Genomic DNA, 5,469 nt, shown 5'->3' with positions numbered 1-5,469 from the left:
GGGGGGGGGGGGGAGGGGGTTCGCGCGGATAACCGGCCGGGGCACCAGTCACGAATTCACGAGAGGAATAAGAAGGAGAGAAGAAGAAACGTACGGACGGGGGTAACGGAGCGGGTACGTCCCGGTAATGGTACCGGAAACTACACTTACCCGGGAGTTCCGGCGCTTTGAGCCTTCCTGCGTTTCCCGACTCCGCCGTACTCTCCCGCTCTCCCGCGTACTTTGGCTTCTTATAGTTCGCGCTAACGGCCATTCGCGCTCCCCCGCTATATCCGAAATCCATGAATCCGTACGGCGGCACTGTCGTGAGCCCGGCATCGCGAAAGTCGGCGGGCGAATTCCTTACGGAAATTGGAAGGAGCGTATTTATTGCTGCTTAGCGATTGACGCCGGAACATCGTTTCCCCGCTGGAAACACTCGCCGGGGAAACTTCCCCGGAACCGCCGAATGTTTCGGAAATTTCGGAAATTTATCGTCTCCAGCCGCGGCCTGAATGCGCTCTTTTTCTCGTTTTCCCCTTCCCTCCTATCTCTTTCTCTCTCTTCGATTTTTTGTTCCGCCGTATTTTCCGGCACGCGGGAATAATTGCGGGCTCAGAAATTCCTGCTTTTTTCCCCCCGTTAAACGCGTCTCTGTCGCCGGTTTATCTTCGATTCAAACCGGTTTTTTCCACATCCGTCGTGCGTTTTCCACGAGAAAACCAACAGAATCATATCAACTGATATGAGTCGCATTAACGCGCATCGCGCGCGTCCAATTACGGCAAAACAAACGTCCCGCGGTTCCCGACACGGTTATTCTCCGTTCAGTTCTCAAGTTCGGAAAGTTACACGACGACCGTGACTCGCGCCGAGGGAGAAAACAAACCGGAAAGAAGAAAGTGATCGCGCCGAACTCGTCGGAAAATCCGTAATTGAGAGAACCAACCGCGACTTCCGCTACACCCTGTATATCGACCGGAGGGTAGATGGTGGCGGCGGCGGCGGCGGCGGTGGTGCGCGCCAGGTTTCCATCGGATTAATAGCTTCTTAATTTTCTCGCGCGCAAATCGGAAGATTTACGGCGCCGGCTCTATAGGAGCAGAGCATGCAAGCGTTGCGCTCTCTGCGATATTGGTTCGGCTCGGTCGCTTTAAACGAACGAACCGTTAATGCACTCTGACCTGGTATTGGGCGAGCCATTGTGCAACGGGGGAGCGTGTAAATAATTTCCACCCATCTACCTCCGCGTGCGCTCGCAATACGTACAGGCCGTTCGACGCGGCGGGGGAAGAAGGGGAACGTAGGGGCGGCAGGGAGCTTTAAGGTCGTTCGTAAATCCCGCGCGGGGACTTTTCGCGGATAGCGAAGTAACGACGGCGGACGGCATACCGTGGAATGTAAATGCGCGGGTAAACATGTGAGCAACGCGGCGCCGGTTATGTCAGTGATTAACTGACGATCGCGCTTAATTCGCGAGTCAATTTCGCCGGCGGTTTTGCGTAATCGCCGCGCGTTATTCATGATAACCGGGATTACTCCAGCTATAAATGAATATACACAGAGTGTCTCTCGCTCGGTTGTTGTCGTCGTCGTCGTCGAGCGTCTAACCTATGAGAATATGACGGTCGTTGCTATCAAAAGTTTCATCAATGCTATCAATAGTTGCTACCAAGAGTTATCAATAATTTCTGAAGTTTGCGGAAGAACGGAGAACGCGAGGGCGTGAGTAACTGATTTTTCACTCAGAGGCTCTTCCATCCCTGGATCGTGGATCATGGATTTTTCATTATTTCCGAGTGAATAAATGAGAAACGATGTACGACGTGATCAGGGTGTAAGCCGGATAATACGGAATTCTCGATTAGCTATCCGCGTCTGTCTTATCATAATCTCCGGCTTGATTACTTCTCATGAAAAATATGATATTATTTATTCGTGGCTTCCAGTGGCGTCACGACTTATTGATTAGTCTTCGTGTATTACAGCTCAAAAATTCTCAAAAATAAAAGCGAGTCATACGATCAAATTATACGTATCGTAATTAAATTGCAAAAATATTAATAATAATATGATCGATTGTAATATTACTGAGTTAAGCCAAATGTCGATTTTTAACGCACACGATATCGAATCAGATGATCAAGGCTTTTGATGCGACAGTAAATATCGCTCAATCGTAGCAAGAGAGGAAACATTTCAAAAATAAACTCTGGCAATTATTCACATGTCTTAATGTAACTTTTATGCAAACGCATGATTCTCCGCTTTTTGTCATTAGCCGTGAATCTCTCTTTCATATTAAATCTTTGATTTAGAAATGAACAAATATTTAAAATGGCCGTATTTCGAAAATATCAAGACAAGCGTGTTAAAATATTCAACCGTGTCGTTTTAATTTCGTTTAAATTGACGCAATTTCCAAGTAAAATGTACGTTACATTTATCTCCAGACTTAATCGTTATGGAGCGTTATAAGTGAATTTCGACGCGCTCGTTAAGTTGAGGAAGCGATTGCCATAATATCGGTCTGTTTCATTTCCATTATAGTATTTTTACTGAGAAATCGATGTCTACTCGAGTAAAATTTAGATATTACGTTAAATTTGAAAATATATCGTTGAATTTGTAAGCGAATGAGGAATCTCGAAATCTGGCGTTTATACAGACTATTTCGTGCTCATTCATTACACATCGTAACTTATTACCGTTTCCTCCATGTGGATATTTAGAGAAAGATTATATGGAGATTTAGAGAAAGATCAAGTGGAGATTTAGAGAAAGATCATATGGAGATCAATATTGTTTTTGTTTTAGAAATAGAAATTAAAAGTGATGCTTTTTGTAGCAGATTCTAAAAAATTGCTCAATCTTGCGTAGAAGATCCCTAAAACGCGTGACTTGTGCGCACGTACAACGTGCACAAGTCACGCCCATATATATGTATATACACATATTTGTAATATTGTTTATATATATTTATATATTATTATTATATGTATTATTATTTATTGTATTGTTTATATGTATTTGTAATATTGTTTATATATATTTATCTCAATTTCTTGTTTCAATATTTTACTAATACTACTTAGATAGTGAAATAAATGCAGAGAAATGTAATTTTGTTTGATAAATAGTAAAATTAATGAGTGGCCCTCTTGATGCGCCACTGAAAATGCTAGCGACAGAACTGCCTCAAGAGCATCATAAAGACACAAAATGTACCGTCGGTCGCAATCTCGGTAAAAAAGAAAAAAAGAGAATGGACCGCCGCGCATTACTCGGACACAAAGTCGTCGGCACAAAGTTGCGTCTCGCGCAAACGAAGACGCGTCCGCGGGCTGAGTGGAGCGGAAGTCTCGGCGGAAGTCAAATTTCGCAATTTTGCACGGGGCCGGAATTTACGTTGTCAGCGGCACGAAGCACTCGGGCTACAAATTTATGGGCCGGGTCTTCAAACAAGACGTACGTAGAGCACGATTCCCCCGTCCGTTTCTGCGCACGGGAGTAAAATTAATTAAGCAGTCAAGGACAAACTATCTGCTAGACATATCCGGGGATGTGAACCCGGCCGCCCAATTTTCAGTCGAGGCATATTGCGTTTCTCCCTCTCCTCCCCCTTTCCCTACCTGCCCTCTCCACATCCCACGTCTCGCTCTCAATCTCCCGCCGCCTTCGTCCTTCTGCCGGCAGCTATCCTTTGTCGTCCTCCCATCCTCCACGTGGGATTATTCAAATGTCGTCTTGTCGCATGTCATCCGCGGGAATACTTTCAAATTGTCTATTAGCGCCCCGCCGCTTCCCCACCATTTACTGCGTATTTAACTTTTATTGCTGCGAACAGAGAGACAGTGGAAAGGGAGGGAAAAGGTTGGCGCAATTTTGTTATCGAATCCGTTGGAAGCCGATTGGCCGCACCGACGTCGTCGAATCGTCGACGCAGCCATACACCGCGAGAACGGAGCGTTAATTAAGCCGTGTAAAGATGTTACAATATAATATGCAAGAATCCTTCCGCGAGACGTAGAGAATGAAGGCGTTTTCGCGACGGTGCAGCTATGCACCGACGACGAGGATTAATTTCGCCATGAGGGGAGCCGCAGAATGGTTGAACGCGGTATTTAAGACGGATCTCGTCGTTTAAGGAATATCACCAGTATCTCGGATATCCTCGAGCTTTACGTATTTCGTCGAAAAATCACCCGGAATATCGCGTGTCGACTACGACGGGGAGTCCTCTCTTTTAATTCTTGCGTTAAATTCAATATTTGCGGCGCAAAGTGAATCGGGAGAACCACTCCTGCGGCTTACTTCCTTCCTTCTTTCCTCTCTCCTTTATTCTCACTCGAGGTTATTCGCGATGCATTCTTTCATTTGCATTAGCTTGCCTTAGGATAAAACTGCGATCCCACCGAGCCTCTATTTATCATTCCCGCTGGAAACGCGATTCGCCGCTACGCGCTGTTAGTCTTCACCCTACCTCTCTCTCTCTACCTTGTTTCCTCGTTATAATTTCGCGACTTCTCCTCGGACGTGTCTTACGATTGTGCAAAGAGACCTTCCACGTGCTTTCTTTAACATCGTCTTTAACGTCGTTCTGATATATACCTCAACAAAAAGGAATATATATATATATATATATATATATATATATATATATATATATATTTGCATAAAATTTTCAATTATACTACTGTTTTAAGTCTAAAAAATTATTTCTTTATTAAAAAAAAATTGATATTTCATCCTCCAGATTTTTTATTCTGTGCTGTCTCTAGACTGGTAGACAATATATATGCTATTGATCGTATAATAATTTCAAATAAATGGAATAAGAAAATTTAAAAACTACATCAGATCTTGGAGGTTGAACCTAAATTCATTAAAAAATTTTCAAATTTAGTATTTCTCTCATGACACTCAGTAGAAAAGAAGAAATAGAAAAAAGAAAAAAGAAGAGAAGTAAAAAATAACTCGTAACTTTGAAGAATCGTGCACTTTATTAAATTCCGACTTTCCGGATATAATGAGGATTTAATCTCCAACACATTTAATACAGTTTTTGAATTTTTTTGTCCCATTTGTCTCAGATTATTACACAAGCTGTAATGTTGTTCACCAGTTAGAGGCGTCCGGCAACATCGTATCCAATATAATAATAAAAAACTTGGATAGAATTTTAATTTCTTTTATACTTATGGTAATTCTTATATTAATTTAAGTAATTCTTTTATACTTATAATAATGATAAATAATCAATTTAATCATAATTTAATCATAATTTAATCATAAGTAAATTTAGTAAAGTATTGTGTATGAACAAAATCCTATATTGATATATTTATTTTTTTCTTTGAAAAAATTTCATATAACTTCATGTAATCATATTTTTTATGAGGTATACATTTATAAGAATTTCTGTCGTCAAATCACTACACTGAAAAAAAGTGTTTTAATATTTTGTAATTATAATTGCACAATGAAATA

This window comes from Odontomachus brunneus, unplaced genomic scaffold (assembly GCF_010583005.1).
Source record: "Odontomachus brunneus isolate Ranch 3 - 2012 unplaced genomic scaffold, Obru_v1 Obru_scaffold_083, whole genome shotgun sequence".
NCBI lineage: Eukaryota > Metazoa > Arthropoda > Insecta > Hymenoptera > Formicidae > Odontomachus > Odontomachus brunneus.
Note: the sequence above shows the minus strand (reverse complement) of the source record.